Source organism: Nuphar pumila, chromosome 7 (assembly GCF_984573655.1).
Source record: "Nuphar pumila chromosome 7, dmNupPumi1.hap1.1, whole genome shotgun sequence".
Classification (NCBI taxonomy): domain Eukaryota; kingdom Viridiplantae; phylum Streptophyta; class Magnoliopsida; order Nymphaeales; family Nymphaeaceae; genus Nuphar; species Nuphar pumila.
This window is the reverse complement of record NC_143255.1, coordinates 7,365,754-7,388,002: the sequence shown is the minus strand read 5'-3', so window position 1 is coordinate 7,388,002 and position 22,249 is coordinate 7,365,754. Positions and strand designations below refer to the sequence as shown.

General features: G+C 37.3%; 1 pseudogene; it reads left to right on the top strand.

Annotated features, from left to right (window-relative positions):
- Positions 1-15,002: 15,002 nt before the first annotated feature.
- On the top strand, positions 15,003-21,686 carry LOC149831017 (RAF-like serine/threonine-protein kinase 24; annotated as a pseudogene).
- Positions 21,687-22,249: the final 563 nt, after the last annotated feature.

The following is a 22,249-nucleotide window of genomic DNA, read 5'->3' as shown; positions in this document are numbered from 1 at the left end:
ACTTGAGAATCGGTATCGGCCAATTCACCTGAATAGTTGGCCAAACTCTTCAGGGCCGATACCGATACTGACAACATTGCACTTTACTCCTGAATGTACGCAACTTTGCTTCACATTCTTCTGATAAATAGGTAGTTTTACCAAACAATGGGCTAATCTATATCTTTCCAATCCTAAAATAGTTTCACTCACAAAAATATGAGCATGACCTGACGTGCAAATTAAAAAGAAAAAGATTTGAAAAGTAGGATACAACGACATGCATTTTTAATCAATGAAAATTACTTTTTATATTATTTTTATTATAATATATTATTAAAATGTTAAAATAATGTTTATACATGTCAGAGTCGTGTCAGCATGTCATTGTGCATGCAATTCTTTTTGCAGTCGTACATTTGAAAGCAACAGATCTCAGATGATCAGATCTGTATGTTGAGTTTCCAGGATTTATGGTAATTAAATGTAAATCTAAAATCCTTTCCATGGGAATTAAAATTAGGTTATTTACACAAACATACTCGGTTCTTTTTTATATTTCAGATATGAATACCCAGAAAAAAAATACAAAGCTAGAGATGTAAACAGAACAGATATGAGTATGGTCAAGCTCAACTGGAGACTAATTAAATTCAGATTTCAAAGTAGGTTGGGTTTTACATCTAAATTTGTCATACGAGAATGCTAGATAGAAATGTGGTATGATAACTTTTGGTATTGGATCTGGCAAAAAATGAGTCAAATTATATTGATTTTCATGTGGAAAATGTAAAACAGGTTAGGTAAGACTCATTCCCAACATAGTTCGGTACATATTTATTTACCTGGTTCTAACAAGTATTCAGCTCGACCCAAGTACGTTTTGTTCCAATATGACTCAATATTTTGTAATATATTATCCGGCTCTGATAATATACTCCCACCCATTTGCATCCCTACCAATACCACGTCTCAAATCCTAGAACAAGATTGATCGTTAACAGATTCACAACACCACTTAAAGATTTGAGATAGATCCATATCTAAATCTGGATCCACTCTCTAAAAGCATGAGAGAGAGGAAGAGTGAATCATGGGCTGGTAGAGAGAGAGATTAATGAGGTAAACGGATAAAGAGAAGAGATAATAATGAGAGTAAAAGGCGATACTCGTGGGTTGTTGGTAATTAAGGGAGAGAGAGAGAGATTAATGAGGGTAAAACGGATAAAGGGAAGAGATACTAATGAGGGTAAAACGGGTACACGTTAGAATTTATTGATTATTAACTATAACTAAGGGAACATAGATAACATAGGTATTCATTTGAACAACTAAGGATAAAAGTATGTATTTGAATTATCGACCCAAGAATATGAAATATCACAAAATACTGAGGATATTTTTTCTAAATAACCGGTTTAAAATTCATATCATAAATAATATAAAAGCATAAAGAGGCGTAGTCCATTCAAAACTTTAATTTTAGATATTTTTTTAAATGACATTTCTGATGGGTGTTTTAGGAATGCAATTATAAATTTGTTTGAGCATTGCATTCAAAACTAACTCTTACTTACGTGGCATGCTTATAATTTGTAAAATCTCTCTCTCTCTCTCTCTCTCTCTCTCTCTCTCTCTCTCTCTCTCTCTCTCTCTCTCTCTCTCTCTCACACACACACACACACACATTAGTCACTTTTGGAGAGTTACCATTGAGATTAATGTATATTTGGTGCATTAATTTAATGTATTTATTCATTTTCTCGTAAAAATAAAATTTTTACTGTATCTAAAGCCCAGTTATTTTTTTGAGAGAGGAAAATCCCAGCTATATTAATGGAGTGTAAAACTTTGTTGGTTTCAGTAAAGATTCATGCATCTTTAGCCTAGGGGGAGCCCTCAGGCTACAAATGCTTGTCTCTAATACACAGGTCTCAAATCCAAGTTTAGTATTCTAGCATTCAAGCAAACCCTAACTAAGGGTTCAATCATTCTTATTCATTGACCACTAAGAATCGAGTGGAACTAAACCTACACAACATTGGACCACGTCCTCGAGGTTGCCTTTAACTGGTGGGCTCCATAAGGGCTTCGGTGTCGGTGACCCCACCCGGGGGTTTACCTCGCAGAGGGGCTAATGAACAGTTCGGTTCTCAGTGAGGGTTTCTAGTCATCAAAAAAACATCAACATAGTGTGTGTTGGCTCAAAAAGGTACCCCAATGTCATTGCAAAAGAACATCAGTTCAATAGTTTGAATCATAAAATGTGCAAATGGATCAATTCTTTTAGAGGATAAATATTATCTTATCAATTAGTATAATCTATAGTTGATTTGGAACAATAAATTAAAGTGTCCACGCTTCATTTAAAAGATACCAAATTGTTATATGTAATATTGATTGACACTTTTTATCATAAATAACATAATAGAAGTGTACGGGTCTTTTCTCGTTTTCGGTTTTTCCCTATTAAGTAATGTTGCTGAGGTAATATTTTTTGTGTATTTTGCAAACTGAATATGTCAAATTGGTACTCATAAAAAATGCTCAATTGGTGTAAGGGCAAACTTGCTTGTGGTTTGCTTGTATAGAATTCTATGCAAGTTTATTTGAAAAGAATGGCAATAATTAAGTAACTTGGACCATAACATGAAGTAGGATACAATTATGAAAAGAAAATATGTAGAAAGCAATACGAAGTGTAAATAAGAAATGATATGAATACAAATATAAAACGATATAAAACAAACATGCAAGCTTGTTGTAAAAAATTATAATTGTCTAATATGAAAAATGTAGGAAGCGAGGGGAAAGTGGCAATAAGTGAGAGGAAAACTTTAAGGAAGCAAAAGGGGATTAATTTGGGAAACAAAGAAGAAGCAGACTTCTCATAAAGAGAATCGAGTTTCCAAATAAGTGGGTTTTTCAAAGCTTTTCCTTTTTTTAAAAGAAGCGAGGAGTTTCCCACTTTTGAAGCGAGCTTTCGGGGAAACAAGCTCTCCGTGTAGCCAGAAGCTTCCGGTAAATATGATGTAGACTATGACATTGCAATTATTTTATACCTAGGTCTTAAATGCTAGAATATGAATAAAGTTTAACAAATACCATTTCATTTGGAAATAATGATGCTTTTTTTTTTCCTGCAGTAGATAGAGAGGCCAACCATACGCTAAGTCTATATTTCTTTTCTTGGCATGTCACATTTAATTTCTTAACGCATAAACAAAAAGCTTATTTGGCATGGACCCCTTACTTGAATATATCAAACTCGGTTCATAGACCCTCATAACCTTAAACACATGAATATTTAGCTGAAGAACAGGACAGAGATCCTTGTATTTGAGATCAGATCTCATATCACCTCACCTTTGAGATGAAAGGCAATAAAATAGACCATAAATTTTAAAGTACAACCAAAAACTAGGGGTGAAAATGGGCCAGATTCACATCAGATCTTTCCAATCTGAATCCAAATCACGAGCTAAGGTTGAATCTGAATCCAAAATGCATGCAGTAATATTGGATTGAAAAAAATAGAACAATAAGAAGTTATTTACATGTGAAAAATGCAATTTGTATCTTTTTTTTTATTCGGATCAACTCTAGATTCAACTCAAAATGCAGATCCTGATCTGATGCATATTTGGATTTTTACTTAAAGGATCCACATTCGGAAATAACATGTTGAACTCGTATTGAATATCAGACCATATTCAATCTGTTTGCATCCCTAGGGCACATTTGGAAGAGAGAGAAACTCTCATAGGAAAAGAAAGTTTTGCCTATGAGAGTTATTGATATGAGAAGTTTTCCAAAAGAAAGTTTTTCGCTTGTTTGTGTAGCATGAGAAAAACAAAGAGGGGAAATATGAAAAAATGAGAGAGAAGAGGAGGGTGGTGGTGACGGTGGTGAGATGGATGGATGGTGGTGGTGATGGTGAGATGGGCGGTGGGGAGTAAAAAAAAATTCTCTTGGTAGGAAACATTCTTCTACCCCCATGGAGGAATGTTTCTTATCAAAGTGTATATTTTTAGGAAAAACTCTCTCGATGAAAAAGTCACTCATTTACAAGGGCTGAAAAATCTCTAGGGATTTTCCATTTTGCATCACATTTTTCTACATCTTTCTCGCTTCCAAATGTGCTCTAATTACAACCAGCATTTAGAGGGGGCATGTGCCACATCCTAAGCACTAAAAACATGAAACATCTAAAATTGGCATACCTTGTAAGACTTGGAAAATTTCAAGAATTTTAATGAAAAGTTTTGGTAATCGGTGCAAAAAAAAAAAATTTCTCCTGTTTAATTGACTTGTGTAAATGATTGTTGTTAAATTTCTAAGTTCTGAGTTTAACTTAGGTATTGTTGATAATTAATAACTAATTAATAATTAAATTATGAAATTTAATTAATTAATAATTTAATATAGTTATTAATTTATTATGAAAAAATTAAGTTGGTGGTTAATTACTTTTCTTAAATTATAATTAACTATGCAAGTTAATTAAGCCATAGTTAGTGAAAAATTAATGTTAAGTATTGAATAAATAAAATTAATTAGACTTGGATCAGATTTTATTGGATTCGGATCAGATCTAATTGGATTTAGATCAGATCTAATTAGACTTAGATCATATCCAATTAAATGTGGATTAGACCCAATTGGATTGGATCCAATTGAGGATCCAAGGTATAGTTGACTTTGTGTGAGAGTTTTAAAAATAAATCAATATTAAAAATTTTAGTTTGGATTTTATTGGATTTGAACCAACTAGCTCACAAGGGGGTTGGGGTAATTTTTCATGAGGATGCCCCTTGAAAAACGTATGAGAGGGATGGAACCCAAGGATCCTTTTCTCATTAGGATCCCAATGTAGTTTTAGAAGGATCTCTCTCATTCTCCAAGGCTAAACAAAAAATGAAAACCATTTTAAGGCTTTTTGCAATGTTTCGAATTTGGTGAAATTTAGAAAAAGATATTTTTAGTTTTGGAGAAAGGAAGGCATCTTTGAACAAAATATTTTTTGAGATGAGGGCTTGACCTGCCATCTCCTCCTTCAATCACTCTCAACAATTCATCCCACTTTAACCCTAATTTGCTCTATAAATAATCTTAAAAAAGGTGAAGAGGAGTTATAATCTTACTTATTTTTAAAAAACAATTTCTCCCTCCCCTCCAACGATTTTCACTTTGGAGAATTGTTGCTTAGTTTGCTTTTCCACCTCTTACCATTGTAAGATACCTATAGGGACTTCACTCTACACAATTTTGAGGAAGAGGTTTCTCATTTGTTCTTGTGTTTTCTTTGTGTTGGCCCACATGGCACTCTTATATATGGTCCATGCATGCCTCAAACATAGAAAGTAAGAAGAAATTTTAAGAAATTAATGAAAAATTTGTTAAACTTCGAAAATACAATTCTTTGAACTTCTTCTAATTAAAACTTCTGGCATTTTGTCTTGCTAAAATGTTCAAAATGCCTCAATGCCGTGTCACTTGATTTTCCAAAAATGTTGGAGTCTCATTTTTTGCAGAAACAATGCTGTATCGCATAATTTCTTGACCACAAGTGCACTTCCATGTCATGTGACTATTTACAATATATGATTGCATGCATGCCATAATAAAAGGTTTCCTTTTGTGGTGTCATCCAAAAATATATTTTACAGAAAAAAGGGCTAACAGATAGCTTCGACTAACAAATCAGAAAAAGTAAAAACAACTTCCAGAGAGCCGAGTACTAGAGAACAGGGTCTGAGAAATTGGGTTCAACGGAAAAAGAGATGCCATCCAGAAAACTTCCTAGGCCTTTGAAGTGTGGGTTGCGCTTAGGATGGATTTAGACATCTTTTGTGCCCTATATCCAACAGACCTTGTCCTAATTATTCTCAATGAGAATGAAACCTTTCTTCTTCCAAGTTGTGCTCACATAACATGGTATATAGCCAAAAAAAAATGGTAGAATTGATTCTTGGTAGCTAGCCTTTTTTTTATTTCTTTTTCCATTAATTCATATGTGGAAGTATGTCCTGTGTATCTATATACTTGCTCCAGCATTATGTGTGCAACTGTTGATATTCACACTGTCAAATTCTTGCATAAAAGGTCAAAGGGAATGTAACCATCTTTCCTTAAGATGGGAAGTTGTACAAGAAGGAAGCCTAGGGCCATCATCTTTAATTATCCTGCATGCAACAAGCATTACTCAGTATCATCATCTTGTTGGCATCAGAAGGCATTCAAATGTGGCCAAAGATGGAAAAGTGTCATGTTTAGAGGATTGTTTTGTTCTATACCTATGATTGCACTATGGTGGTTGTGATATTATAGTATTTCATTTTCAAAGCCAACATAAATATACTATTTTCAATGTTATTAGGAACACAATAGGATGCAGTTTGCGGATGCTGATGCTAGCATAACTTAGATTTGGATTTACTTGGATGTTCATCTCTGTATGCATATTATGTCTCTTTTGTCTGCCGTTTTTGGGACTTGCAAGCTTAGTTTAGATAAAATGTTTCAAAATTTAAATGAGAATTATTTCTGTTTTACTTGCCAGTAAATTGTCATGAAATGGCATTGAATCTGAGACACACAAAAAGCAGATAAAAATGATAACAAATCCAAACATATTAACATGATACATTTGGCTAAATCCAACAAACTCTACATGATAAAGAAGGAAAACAAGAGGTAAATAATAAATATTTTATTAATAAAAAATATAGACATGAATGTCAAGGTAACCTTACTACAATCACTCACACACAGCTAACTGTCCATCACTCTCTCACCCTTATGCATACAGACACCCTTTTATAAAGGGACTAGCCTAACGGCTAGTATGGTCTAACGACTAGTATGTCTAAAGGCCAACGCAGTCACAAAACCAAAAATCAAATAAATGACAATTAAAGCCAAACCAAGTGCCAACACTACACTCACAAACTGATAATTTAAATTGACACAACAATGAGGTGCACACAAGTGACCTCATAAAAAGGCCAAAAGAAATGATAAATGCAATAAAAAAATAAATACTGTGACGAATTAAGCCAAAGCCAAAAAGCCTAAAGAATATCGATGCCTTGAAAAGACCATTTCTAAATCAAGATAGAAAACATGATACAAATGATTAGCAATTTTCAAATCAAGTTAATAGTTTTGAAAAGGATCTTTCAAAAACTTCAAATAGGCAAATTCATGTAGAAAATAGCCCTCAAGAGGGGAAAAGCCCACAAACCCACTAAGGGCAAACAAATAAGAGCACAAATGAGATACACACACATTTATCAAAAAGCTCAAGAAAAATAAGGCAACAAAGACCTTAACAACACACAAAGGCTTCACAAATATCAAATTATAAAAACATAACAAAGGCTTCACAAAATCCAAGGCACCCTAACATAAGCCTAAATAAAATTTATCTAAACAACGACATCACAGATATTCATTGAGCTCTCTCTCTCTCTCATTTTACTGTAAGACTCTGTTGGGAGAAGGGTATGGGAGGAGTTGGGAGGGTGTAGAAGACAGTTACATAGCGGGGCAGGGTCTAAACGGATTTGGAGTGTGTTTGGGAGAAAGGAGTGGAGGGAAGCGTAAATGTCTGTTGGGAGTTAGCCAACTCCAAATACCAAAAAAATTGAATTTCAACTCCTTTAATAAAGATGAGGTTTTTACAACTCCTTGAATCACAAATATTTTGATGAGTCAGTAAATTTCCTAGGGTTCAAATTTTTTACCCCATTTTACCGTAGTAAATCTTATATTCACTTATTTTACACCATTATTAACTGTACTAATGGTGCAGATAAGATGCTAACAACTAGAGATGGGCAATGGGCCGACCCAATCTACCTGGCCCTTTAATAGACCGGGCCATTGACCCAACCGGTCTGGTCAAAGCCTATCCCATAAATTGATGGGCTGCGCTAACAGCCTGCGTCGTGCCAGCTCATTGGGAAAACCTCAACCCATGGCTGCCCGTGAGCTTAGGGTCGGGTTGGGCCCAGCTTATTATATTATATATATATAATATATATTATATTATATATATAATATATATTATATTATATATAAAATATATATTTTATGTTATATATACATAATATATGTGTGTATATACACATAATATACATATATATTATAGCAAATATATATACATACGGGCTGAGCTTGAGCTTAATTTATAGGCCCAGACCGGTTGGGTCAATGCCCACCTCTACTCACAACTATACTCATCTACAGCTAAACATAGTTAAAAATTAAGAAAAGTTGAAAACCTGAATTCATAAAGGAATTACATGCTTTCAAACAATAAAGGGAATTCACAACTCCTTTAAAGCTCTGTTCGGAATCTAGGAACTAGGATATGAGTTAATGCATTTGGCAAAAAGTTGGTCAAACTACCACCTGGTGGTTGTTTGGAAACGGGTAGCAGGGATGGCAGTCGATGCATTTGGGATGGGAAGTGGCATTGTATTTACACCAAATCCAGGATTTGGCAGCTGGCACTTCTGAAATGTCACTTCCCATACCAGCTACTAGTTTTCAAACATGCCCTAAAATCCATTTTCCTTGAAGTCTAGTTTTTGTATTTATCCTTACTCCTTGCAAATCCCTCCACCACTGGTTCCCAAACAGGCCTAACATTTTAATGGAAATGTGAAATAGTTTCCTTTTAAAAAAATGAAAATGTGAAATAGTTCAGATTCTGTTTACTTTTTCAGTAGAACCAACCTCTACCCGTAGAATCAGTGGCGTTTCATTTGGCACAAAGCAAATAGATGGTCAACAAAGCGCACGCCCAAGGGGTCCCACATATCCTTTCTCTATCCAGATGCCTCACAGAAAAGCATCATGAGGAGGAACTTTCCTTCCTAGCTGTTTCTTAGCTCATTAATTAATTGGAAAGTATTTGCTACTGGGTAAAGGAACACCTTAGTTAGAACTCAGAGTGCCATTCTTTTGACCAATTCTAACCCCATGACTGCATTCAATGTGGTCAAAACAGTAAGAATCTACATTTGGATCATATTTTTTTAACATAAAAATATTTTTTTCGGTTGAAAATTCGGTATATTTTAAGCCATTGATTCTTTAGTCCCTTGAAAATCTGACATGTTAGAAAAACATTATATAGAGAACAATTTATAATAAACCAAATCTGTAGATCACATTTGGAGGGCTATATATATATATATATATATATATATATATATATATATATATATATATATATATATATATATATATATATATATAGAGAGAGAGAGAGAGAGAGAGAGAGAGAGAGAGAGAGAGAGAGAGAGAACAATTTATAATAAACCAAATCTGTAGATCACATTTGGAGGGCTACATATATATATATATATATATATATATATATATATATATATATATATATATATATATATATATATATATATATATATATATGGTTTTTCACTATACGGTTCATTACCCATGGTATCAAACATTACTCCCTTGCTAATTGGCATGTTAGTTAAGTGCCTTAGATGCTAGAGGCAAATGTGCACTTTGTCAAGTGCTCTTGATTTAGATAATACCAATTATCTAAATCAAGGTTATCAGCATGGGTATAGGCCATGAATCGTTTGGCCACCGATTCAGATGCATCTGATACTCGACTGAATCGTTCTGTATCGGCCCAATAATAATAATAAATTATTATGTGTCATTCATAACACGACACATGTTAAAACCATTAAAATAATTCTAAAATAATATTAAAATTTTGATTTTGGTAATTTTATATTTATTAAAAATAGCCTATTCAGGATTGCAGCGTATCAAATTTCTGCTGATACGATACCACATACAGGCCGATACACACCGATACTGATAACATTGATCTAAATAAACAGCTATGAACATCATCTAAGGTTACAGAGCTTGTTCATCAAGGTGCAAATTAAACATGGCAGGGGAAACACAAATAAGATACACCAACTGCAAAAAGGTACTTCACTCTCCAACATATTTAACTTGGCTTCCCATTCTGCTAATTAATGTGCACTTATGCCCAAACGATGGGGCTAATCCTTCCTTCTCATCCTAAAATAGTTTCAACCTATGTCACAAAGATAAATATTTTGAAAAAATAGGACATGAAGATACATATTTTTTAATGTACTAATCTTTAATAATATTTGTGTTAAACTATAACTTAAAATAATTACATTTATTTTAATATATTAAAATAATGTCCATACATGTTAGAGTCTGTAGCATGTGATATTGTGTTCAACTCTGTCACCCATGACACACTCTATGTGACGTGTTATTGTGATTTTTCAAGTTCAAACATTTGTATTTCATATTTTGTTTTTTTATTTATTACATGGAGAACTCTCGCCCGGTAGCAAGCAAGTAAAGCTCAGAGGTAAAACTCCGTGGTTAGGACCCTCTCCCCCAGGGCCTATGCTAGGAGTCAAACCCCAGCTTACACAGGAAGAGTATCGCCTGCAGGAGTCAAACCCAGTCTGCCCGTCTAACAGCCGAGGCCCTCTCCAACTGCTCTAACCCCTTTGGGGCACCCTTATGGTCATACATTTGAATGCAACATATCTCAAATTAGTATATTGAATTTGGCTTGGTTATTGGCTCCATGCCATGATTCATGGTAAATAGTGAATTTAAAACCCTTTCCTCAAAAATGGAGAACTAAAATTGATGTATCTATGACCTAATTGTAGGAGGGGAAGCAGTCAGGATACAAAGAAGTGTATCTCTAATACTCAGATCTCAAACCCGTTTAATATCCTAACATTTAAAGTAACCCTAAAGGTTCAATCTTGTTTATTCAAAGACCGGTTAATGGTTGCTATAATCTTTTGTACGTGCAAAGAACTTACCAACTTATATATATATAACCAATGGGGGCTAAGTGCGGTTGGTAAGAGCTGTCAGTGCACCAGTGAAAGTAGTAAATCTTTGATTTTTTTTCTGGCGGAAAAATTAGTATGCACTGGCGTATTTTACATGCGCCAGAAAAATAAATTTTACTGGCACATAATTGGTCGGGGAAATTGCGTGTTTTCACTGGTGCTAAATAAAATAGTGCCAGTGAAAAAACCTTTGCTGGGGCTCCAGGAATATGCGCCAGTAAAACCCCACTTGTTTTTAGTGGTGGTGCGACGTTGTAGGTTCAATCCCTAGTGATAAGTTGAATAATAATTGGTGGAAGTCTGCATAACCCCAGGTTGCTTTTAAAGTATATATTGGCCAAACTAATCCATGGATTGATCTACTTGTTTGTTTTTGCTGGAAATCGGCTTTTGAATCGCCGAATTTGACCTGTATACAGGCTTTTCCAGTGATGCGAAAAATCAATGGTTTTGATTTCACTAATTTTTTTCTGACTCAAAAATATGTGTTTCATAAAAAAAACATGATCCAAGGGTCATTTTTCCACTAATTCTATCATGATAAATACATCTACGTGGTTAGATTGGATCAAAACAACTTGCATAGTGAGAGTCCAACTAGATTGTACCTATATTGTTTCTATTAAATATAAACCCTTCAATGACCACTAAGAATCAAAGAGAAGTAACTGAGCATGCAAAAGATTGGACCGTTATCCACATAAAAGACAAGGATTGTGACTTAGGGATGTTAACAGATCGGATCTTATTTGATATTCCACTGAATCTGACTTTATTTAGTTGGACTCAGTAAGCCAAAACCATATCCTATTATAATCATATTTGGATTTAGTTTGGCATTTTTGCTACTAAATCCAAGGGGTATCCGGATTTGATGGATATATAATTTTAATTACATGTGAAAAACAAGATCCAGTATGAGTTTTCTCCATCTGAATTTGAATCTGTTTAGCCACTATCCAATTAGTCAGATCTGGTATTGACTATATCTAACCAAAACCAAATCGTTTGCATCTCTATAGTATGATTATTAAGTAGGGGTGTCAACAGGTCATGTTTGGTTCGGACTCAGGTGAAACCAGGTCTCAATTTTTGGGTATGGTATCGGGTTCAGACCCGAATCTAATTGGACCCATCATAAGAGAAACCATACCCAAACCCGATAAGAACTACATGAACCAGACCAGGACCATACCCAGTAAAATAATATATTTTTATCATTTTTACATTGAAAATTTGCAGGTCTTATTCGGGTCGGGCCGGGGTCTGGTATAAAATTTCACAAACTATACCCGAATCTATGTATTAATCGAACCTTCGGATCTAGACCCGGGTCTTAATCGGGTCTTCTTATTTATCACCATACTCGGACCTTATAGGGTTTGACAGGAGTCGGGTCTGGGTTAACTCGTTGACACACACACACACTACTTTCAAGTACAGTCTAGACTAAACTGACCATGTCAACAGCCAGACGTCACCATAGTCTGCTGACTCAAAAGGGTGCCCTATAGTATACCATTGCTGTCCTTTCTTCAACTTGAAGCCTTTTTGTATCTTTCTTCTATTTTGGTTTTTCTCGGTAAGTAATGCCTGACAAACAACCTTTTGTGTCTTTTACAAATTAAATATATCCAATCGGCACTCACCAAAAAAACTAAACGGAAAAATTTGAAAGCCAAACATGTGGTTTGCTTTCTATGCAAGTTTATTTGAAAGGGATGGCAATAAGCGACCTAGACTAGGTCCATGGCAATTTTTTATACCTAAATTGTCGATGAGTTTGACAAACACCATTTGATTTGGAAATAATAAAAATAAAGTTTTTTTTGCAGTGTATTGAGAAGCCCCAACTATACGCTACGCCTATATTGCTTTCTGTCATTTCACATACAATTTCTTAATAACTTACGAACAAGAAGCTGATGTAGCATGGATCCCACGCTAGATTATTTTTTTTGGATTTATAACCCAAAGAAACCGCACCCTGCATGAAGACCTGGTTGCGCTTACTCACCCTGCCATACCTAAGATCGTTGTGTCGGCAGCGCAAAACTTCAAGGCTTGGACCCCTGCCCTCGGGGCCTATGCTATGTGGTGGCTTGCGCAGAGGGGCGACACCCAATGGGAATCGAACCTTGACTGCCCGTCTAGCAGCCAAGGCCCCACTCCACTATGCCAACCCCCTTTGCAGCAACACGCAAGTTCCTTGGTTTTGCAAATAAATTATCTCAAACCACAAATTTATGTCCTCAAAAACATAAATAGCTGAATCTTTGGCTTTGGGGAGGCAATTAAACACACCTTAAGTTTTAAATTGCAACCAAATATAACCAACGGTTGGAGAGGCATGGGGCACATTTTATGCCCTAAAAAAGTGAACATATATATCCAAAAAAAAATGTGCCATACCTACCATGAGTAAGAAAGTTCCGTGACATAGTTTGGCAATTTCATAGGCAAGAACTAAATGTGTTGCCACCAACTTGGTGAAAATTTTTAAGACTTTTGGGTTGCTTGCACGCACCCACTTTTCCATATTAAGGGCAAAAGTTGGCTCCTAGATAAAATTTTCCCTCCAACAACACGAAAAACATACTGGATCTATTTATTTCATAACATAAATGTGCGAGCAGGTGAGACCAGAGCAAACCAAGTATCCAGTCCGCTTGGGTCAATTGGTGTCTGCAGCTTATCTTAAGGCCCACCTCGAAGTTGGGCCCCTCAACACAATAATTATCATCTTAAAAAATGGTGGCTTTAAAAATTTATATCCAGATAGAAATCAAGTTTCGCAATCTTTAAATATGTACTAACTAAACCTGAATAAACCATGGGGAGGATCAGATGAATGTGATTGCACACTTTTAGTATGCTGCTGCACAGGATAACTCATCATCTATGAGATACAGCCAATCAGTTGCTACAACCCAACAGAAGATGATGGGTGATTATATACAGCAGCATACTTAAAGTGTACTTGCACCTGATCATAATCCGATGAAACACGAAGGTCCCACACGAAGATCGGGTGATTATATACAGCAGCATACTTGAAGTGCACCATAATTCGATGAAACACGAAGGTCCCACACGAAGCTTGGGCGATTATATAGAGCAGCATACTTGAAGTGCACCATAATTCGATGAAACACGTCAACCCCACAAGAAAGTTTGGCAATTCCCATGCAACCAAGAACGTTTTCTTTATTTGGAGCCGAAAGCAACGTTTGAAGAAATGCAAGAAGAAGAAGAGGCTGTTTTGAAACTTGGGGGGCGAAGAAATGACGCGGTGAAGGCCTTCCATCTCTAGCTGTCTGGAAGTTTCTCCTCTTTCGCTGGCTAGTCAGATTGGAATCTCATATTTTAATGGTTTTCAGAGAGCTCTAGTTGGTGCTGCTTCATCTCGTCAATTCCATACGGTCGATACTTTCTCTAGTCTCACTTCTTCAACTCCAACTGCAACTCCAAGGGAGTCCCCGTTTGTTCAAAGGTGAGCTCCCCTCATTCAATCTGATTATAGAAATCGCTATCGTCAACAACTGTACACAGTTATGTCAACCCTTTTCTGATTTTGGTTGGTTCTTTTTATTTTTTACTTACTGGTTTTGTTGGTTTGATTTACAGTGATTTATATCCATTTAGCACTACCATTTTCATGACCATGAATTTTTTGTACATCTTCTTTTCCTCCTTGAATGATGCTCTTGATTCAATGTAGAGATCCCAAGAACTCATAATTCAGAATTTCTAGACTGAATCAGCAGCATTATTCACAAATTATAATTCAGGTGGAGATTGTATTTGTGTTGTCATGAAATTAAATCAGCACTACCACTTTCATGACCATGATTCTTTATACTTTGTTTTTTCTCCTGTATTTCTTGAATGGTGGTGTTGATTCATCCAAGAACTGATAATTCAAGTTGAGGCTGTATTGACTTCTGTCATTAAATCGGTTATTCTAGTAGCAATTGGAGAAAAAATGGGAGGTTTGGGCAAACTCTGTAGGGAATTTTGTTGTTTGAAGGGTGGATTGTGTGCATATTGTACATGAGGGATATGGGCTGGTTGTTTTGGGGCTAGTCTCCTTGTGTGGCTGGAAAAATGGAGAGGAAGTACGAAGGTGCGAAGGAACAGTCGAATAGCTTCTCGCTGCTCCGACACGAAGCCATAGATAGCAGGAACGAGGAGTTGACTGCTGGCTTGGTTAATTCGAATCTAAGGCAGCCTGAGTTTGCCTTGTTTGGTGCTGGAAGGCCAGCAAATATCTCTATTCAGACGGGTGAGGAATTCGCTCTGGAATTCGTACAGGAGCGCAGGATGTTACATGAACCCTTTGCACCACTGGCGTCAAACAGTCATATTGAAACCAATGTGGCTGGCACTAGCAATCCCTTTGCTCCTTATGAAGACATCATGGCTATGCTTCGTATTCCCCGCGTGGGATCTGAAAGCGGGTCTAAGGCTTCCCTGATTTCAGGTGAAGGGATGCACCGTGAGTTACGGAACAAAGGCTATCCTGGTTTCAGCAACAATGGGTATGAGGAGCCTGCAGGAAATGTGTTGTGTAGTTCCTTAGCTGAGGGCAGTGATAGCAATCAGGGCCTGATTCGTGTTGAAATTCCTTCTGGGGTTGGTGACCATGGTTATGTCTCTTCTAGCGCTTTTGATGGTTCATCTTCAGGAAAGATGAAGCTTCTGTGCAGCTATGGGGGTAAAATGTTTCCGAGGCCTAGTGATGGAAAACTTAGATATGTTGGAGGCGAGACCCGAATCATCAAGATAAAAAGGAAAATTTCGTTTCAGGAATTCATGCAGCAAATGTTGGCAGTGAATGAGCAAATCTGTCTGATCAAATATGAGTTGCCGGGCGAGGATGCCCTTGTTTCTGTCACTAGTGATGAAGATCTTCAGAACATGATGGAGGAATGGGACGATTCAGAAGGGGAAGATGACTCTCACAAACTGAAGGTTTTTCTTTTCACCCGGAGTGACCTAGAATACACTAATGGAAATGTTGGATGCTTCGAGTTTGATGGCATGTATCATTACCTAGTTTCTATTAATGGATTTGCCGATCCTGGATCTAGAAAGAGCTCAATTGGACAAGGTTTAGTTTCCACATCAGGACCCCATTTGGATGGAGTAATCAGTGTAAATGCTGGAGGTGAGAGGAGTGTCAGAGTCGAAGCACAGCATATTGCTTCTGCTACTTCTCCATTAACTGATATGCTTCTGCCTACATCAAGTGAATTCTTTCATGCCACACCTGCTGTAAGTGCTCCCATTGCTGCAAATGTTGCAACATTTTCCCGGGACATTCAATATGGTGTGTTGAATCGACACCATTCAACTGTACAATTTTATCACGAAAATTCACCTCGTTTTGGGGTTGGTGAGCTTCAACCAATCTTCTATATGGAACCTCTTGACACCAGCCACCACACAGAAAACAGAAAGACTGCACCCGTGGCACCGGTGAACAAATATGGGCAAGGTTCCTACTATGCACAGTTGGAAGAAGGTCTGCCTATCAGACCTTCTAAGAGGCTACTCCCTCCACAGGTTTCTGATTTTCCTGCAGCATCACCTGATACTGGCTTTAGATTACAACAACCACAGGTCAAGAGGAAAGATATGGAAATAAAAGGCGGACCAATTGTGGCTCAGCGGGACAATATGGATACAAGTGTTTGGGACCCAGTGAATGATACTCGCAATCTGAATCAGCGGCTTAGTGCTATTCCACTTGAAAGCTATAATGCTGAGTACATTGATCCTCACCTAAATAATCACTTGGGAGGCTTTCTTATTTCAATCTATCAAGAAGCTCGTCAAGTTACATTTGCTGCTTCTGCTCATGAAGGAGGCTCCAGTTCTCCGCCTCCAAAGTGCTCTGCAGAATACCTGAAGACTGGACCTGATTCTCGGCCACCTGGTTCACTTCATGTTGGTCGATCTAATGAAACTAACAGTGATGGTATTGATAATGATCACTGTCTCTCATATAGAGGGGTTATTCCTCCACAAGCAGATAATGAGACAGAGCATGGTTATTTCGAACAGCCTATGTTTCCAAAGCAAATATATCATTCTGGGAGGATTCCTTGTGAGCCATTTCTTGATGATTCTGTCAATTCCCATTTCTTGATGTGTTTGAAGCAGGGGATGCAGCAGCCAAACCCTATCACAGAACTCATCAATGGCATGGTGCATGGAGAAATGTTGGCTGCGCAGGCACCTCCTTCGTATTTGAGTCCTACCCTTGAAGTTGGAGTCATGCAATTTCAACAATATAAAGATTTTGCTGAGCCAATCACTCAAAAGGCAAACTTGCTTGACAATCACGAGAGGTTGGAGGCCTCCAGTTTTCCACAGCATGTTGAGGTCCCAGGTGTGAAGGAACCCATGTTCGGCGGCAACTTACATGACCATGAAGAATCTGGTATAAATCATGTTGTACAAACAGCACATGATCAAACTAAAGAAAGAGGTGATGAGAACAGGTCAGTGGTGGACTATGTTGAAAAATCCCTGCTAGGACATATGATAGTGTATGTCAGCAGTGAAAATGACCTTGTGAACAAGGAGCAAGTTCACCAAGATACTGTTACATGTGGTCAGCCAGAAATAGTGCTTAGTGATGACCATAACATTTCCAAGGAAGGAAAGCCAGGAAGGCATGAAGATAACATTTCCAATGAAGAGAAGGCTGGAAGGCATGAGGCTAGGGATCAGCCACCAGAGGTGAAGGAGAAAAGGGGTCCACCTTCTCCATATAATCTGGAAGCGTCAGAGGATGTTCAGCTTAAAGCACAGTCACCTGTCAAACAGATGGTTCAGACGTCTCATTTTATAGACGTTGGATCTGGGACTACTAATGCACCGCTGGTGGATTCTATTTCCAACTTGCCTGAGATATTGCATGGTTTGAAATGGAGAGAGAAAGAAATAGTTGCTGGATATTCGCCTGCTTTTGCATGGAAAGTGGGATCTGCTGAAGCCAGTTCTCAGGTGCAATATCCTGTTGATGATTTAAAGGAAAGGAAAGTTTATCTTATAAATATCAATGACCGGATTTCTCTAGACCTTTTGTCCGATTTATTTTCCAAGGATTCTGGAGAGGCATCAGGAATAAATCCAATGTGCAATGATGAAGTTGGACTAAGCTTGACAACGCAGAACCATGAACCACTGAGCTGGTCGTTTTTCCAAAAACTGGCACAGGATGAATTCGTCAGGCAGGATGTGTCACTTCTTGATCAGGATATTTCGGGTTATCCTTCTGCTGCCATGGGTGATAGTGAAGTGAACACCAGGCCTTACTATTTTATGCCATTTAAGGCTGATGGGCTTCCAATGGTCAATCATATTCAAAATCATGATGAGACGATCCTGAAACATTCACCTGATTCTCTGAGGAATGAGACCCCCAACTCGATTCAGGACTTCCATCCTTCTACAATTGCCTCCTCAACGGACGTCGTGGATACAGATACTGAATGTGTAATGGATGAAGATGTTACCTGCTATTCAAATGTGACAGATGGTGAGATCTTACCAAGCCTGGATTCAGAGTATGAGGTATCCCTTCCTGTTCCACAGATTTCTTTATTGCTTTTACTATAGAGATGGTGCATTGATCTTTTGTTGGTTTCAGGATGGTAGATCAGAGAAGAATGATGGTGGGCCTCTCTTCAACCGTTCTTTGGATGGCTTTGACATACCTGATTTGCAGGCAAGATGGGTTGCACTAAATTTGCAAACTCTTTTCAGTATCATTTTTAGTTTATTATCGACTTAGAGATCCATTTTATCAACTGTTTGTAAAAGCCTTTATCATTGCACACTTTTCATAAAGAAAACATATAACAGAAATTACTGAATGTCACTCTTCTGTCGTGCATTTTGGATTCTTCTTAATGTTTAAGGCAGTTAAAAAATATCAGAGAAACTGCTGTTACATTTCTCCTTCAGCAAAAAAAGAGAAAAAAAGTTGTGCTTGGGATTCTGAACTTATATAGAATTGCAGCTTAGCCCTTGAGAACACTTCAGTAATCAATCCTACAAAGCTTAGGATTTGTCCTGCTAAAAAATGACCAAAATGCCTCAATACTGTATCATTTGGTTTTCCAGACATGTTGGGAATCTCATTTTTCCAGAAACAATGCTGTATCACTTATTTTCTTGCTCGGAAGTGCTCTTTCATGTCATGTCCGTGTTTGGCTATTTGCACTGTACATTTGTATGCATGCCATAATAAAACGTTTCATTGTTTGATGTTTTAAAAAATATTTTACGTAAAACAGAGCTCATAGATAGCGTGTGAAAAGGGAATTGAGAGTAAAAACGACTTCCAGAGAGCTGAGTTCTAGAGAACAGGGTCTGATGGATTCGATTCAAGTAAAAAACATAAAAATGCCATCCAAAAAATTCCCTAGGCCTTTGATGTGTGCATCATGCTTACAAGGGATTTAGATCATTTTTGTCCCCTATATATATATATATATATATATATATATATTTTCTTCTTCTTCCAAGTTGTGCTCGTATAACATGGTATAACTGGTAAATTTTTTATAGAATTAATTTTTTCTCCACTGACTTTTTATCTCTTCTTCCATTAGCTCGTAAGTGGTAGTCTATGTCACAGGGATTCAGCTAGCAGGGTGCCGCACCCACGTCGGCGCAACGCGATGCGGGTGCGGTCAACCCCACCTTGGGTGCGATCAACGCACCCAGGGTCATTTTGGTCCAATTTTTCGGACTTAAAAAAAATCCAAGAAATTTTTTTTTGCCCTATATGTCACAGGGATTCTCCAACTAGGTGCCGCATCCTCACCCGCACCCGATGCGGTCAACCTGACCCTGGGTGCAGTCAACGCACCCAGGGTCATTTATGTCCAACTTTTGGACTTTATATATATATATATATATATATATATATATATATATATATATATATAATTTTTTATATTTTTGCCGCACTCCCGCCCACGGGTTTTTTGGAAGTGCCGCATCCCCGCACCCGCCACCCATGTGACATAGGTGGTAGTATGTCCTGTGCATCTGCATACTTGCTCCAGCTTTATGTTGGCAGCTGTTGATATTCAAACTCACATTCATGCATAAATGATCAAAGGGATTGTAACCATCTTTCCTTAAGAGGGAAAGGTGTAAAGGAAGAAAGCCTAGGGTCATCATCTTTCTATAAGACGGACAGTTAGCATGACTTTAAATTTAGTTTTCTTTGGACGTTATATCTGTATTATATTATGTTTCTCTTTTGTCTGTGTTATTGGGACTTGCAAGCTTGGGTTAGATCAAATGTTTAAAAATGAGAATGTTTATGTTCTACTTGCAAGTAAAAAACTTATTGCCATTGAACAGATTATAAAGAATGCTGACCTTGAAGAGCTGCGGGAACTGGGATCTGGCACATTCGGCACTGTTTATCATGGAAAATGGAAAGGTACTGATGTTGCCATTAAACGAATTAAGAAGAGTTATTTCACTGGGAGATCATCTCAGCAATCGCACTTGGTCAGATCTTCTTTCCAATCTGCCTCCCCTTCGTTTCTGCTTTTATTTCTTTAACCTAATTGCAAATGATGAGCTCATGTTCAGATCCATGATTTCTGGAGAGAAGCAGCAATTCTTTCAAATCTCCACCATCCAAATGTCGTGACATTTTATGGCATTGTGAAAGATGGGCCTGGGGGAACATTGGCCACAGTAACAGAGTTCATGTTGAAGGGTTCTCTTAGGAATGTTTTACAGCGTGGAGAAAGGTGACCCTGATCTGTACTTAAGTTTATGATCCTGTTCATTATCTATTCATATTGTGTAACTAAGAATATTTTACTTGGATTTTGTTGCAAGAATCCTTGATCAACGTAAAAAGCTCACGCTTGCCATGCAAGCAGCTTTTGGTATGGAGTATTTGCATTAAAAAAGTATTGTTCATTTTGATCTCAAGAGTGATAACTTGCTGGTCAACATGAGAGTTTGCAAGGTAAAAACCATTGGTTCATTTCCAGTAAAGCGTGCCAATTTCAATTCATTCTCTTCTAGTTTTGTGCTCTGCCTACTTTTTGCTTTTGATCTGTTCCAAGGAATAGGCCTTTTTTGATAAATTGATCACAGTTCGGTAGATGACCAGTTAATAGTATTATTGAAATGTTAGTGTTGTTTATAACTAGGTTGGTGACCTTGGATTGTCAAAAATAAAAGAAAATACATTGGTTTCTGGTGGTGTGACGGGAACTCTTCCATGGATGGCCCCAGAACTATTTAATGGAATCAACAGTAAGGTCTCTGAGAAGGTACTCTCCTTTTTTATTTTTCATCGACTTGCACTTTCTGAGTACAATGTGGAAAAGATATATATATTAGGTTGCATCGCTGTCTTTCATCTTGTCAGGTTGATGTATTCTCTTTTGGCATTATCATGTGGGAAATTCTAACATGTGAGGAGCCTTATGCTAATATGCACTGTGGTGCAATTATTGGTATGCTTCTTGATAAATCACTCATGGTCGAAAGAGTTCTCGTATGTTGACAGCTGCACTTTGTTGTCAATGGTGGTAAAACATCTTTATGCAATCATTTGCAGGTGGGATTGTAAATGATATGCTACGGCCACCTGTGCCAGACTCTTGTGACACCGAATGGAGAGAACTAATGGAACAGTGCTGGTCACAAGATCCTGCTGCTCGTCCATCCTTCACAGAAATTGCTAGACGTCTACGCTTGATGGGTGAAAAGACGAGGATTCAGGGCAAATAGGTTGATGGATTGAAACTTTATGCAGTTGGCTTCCATCTGTTGTCTTCTCTGACTTTCTGCAGCCCATGTCTGTGGTTGGTTATTTACTCATGTATTGTAAAATCACACGTGCATGACTGGACTTGCTCACTCCTATCCAGCCCTTATGGTAATATTGTTGATTGTGTAGTACTTAAGATTTTTTATATAATAAAGCTAGGTATTACCCCTTTCCATTGGTATAAACTCTAATGACACAATTTACTTGATTCATTGGCACACTTAGGCAGTGCATGGCATCCCCATTGACAGTGGAAACATGTAAATTTGGCATAAGTTGATATGGATTTGAATACATGATAGTGCAGTTGCCGGCAATTTTTTTGATGAATCTGCCAATATTCGAGTTAGGCCTCACTCTTCCTTCACGTGCCTCTTTCACAGCTGCACAACAGCATTTGCTGTTGGTGTGAATGCAGAAGCTCTGATCTCTCGTAGCCTCCTTGTGAAGAATATTAATTGTTCTTCAAGTGCAGGAGATTCGGGAAAAATAATGTCGATGCCTATCTTATAACCAGCATCAA